The sequence below is a fragment of the Pygoscelis adeliae genome, unplaced genomic scaffold (assembly GCF_000699105.1).
Source record: "Pygoscelis adeliae isolate BGI_AS28 unplaced genomic scaffold, ASM69910v1 Scaffold197, whole genome shotgun sequence".
Classification (NCBI taxonomy): domain Eukaryota; kingdom Metazoa; phylum Chordata; class Aves; order Sphenisciformes; family Spheniscidae; genus Pygoscelis; species Pygoscelis adeliae.
Window position 1 is genome coordinate 1,468,364 of NW_008825105.1, and position 492 is coordinate 1,468,855.

Consider the following 492-nt stretch of genomic DNA (forward strand, 5'->3'; position numbering starts at 1 on the left):
GGCAAAGGGGAGCCGGCCCTGGGCACAGCACGATACAAACCACAGCCCACCATAACGGCAGGGGCTGGCTCCAGCATTACGGGCACGGCTCTGCTGAGGACGGGCTCCAGAGATGCAGCGTAAGAGCAGCTGGGGAGCAGGGAGGGACATGGATGCAGCAAGCCCCCCTTCCCTGGGATTTGTCAGGGTGAGCCAGGAGTGGTAGCACGAGCTGCAGAGGAGGAGAAGGTGTCACCCAAGGGGACAGGCAGGCCTCCAGCACCTCAGCCTGGAGCACTCAAACATCCGGGAGGGACAGACCTGTTACCCCCTCCCAGTACCAGCTGGATAACACAGCGGAAAATTCAGATGCTCGAGCACATTTTGGGAGTCTGAGAAGGAGCTGGCAAAAGCCTCACACCCAGGTGCTGAGGAAGCCTTGCTCCAGCTCCCCAACAGAGCTGGACCTGCCCAGCCGGGCACTCTGCAGCCCCCAGCCACCTTCAAACCTTC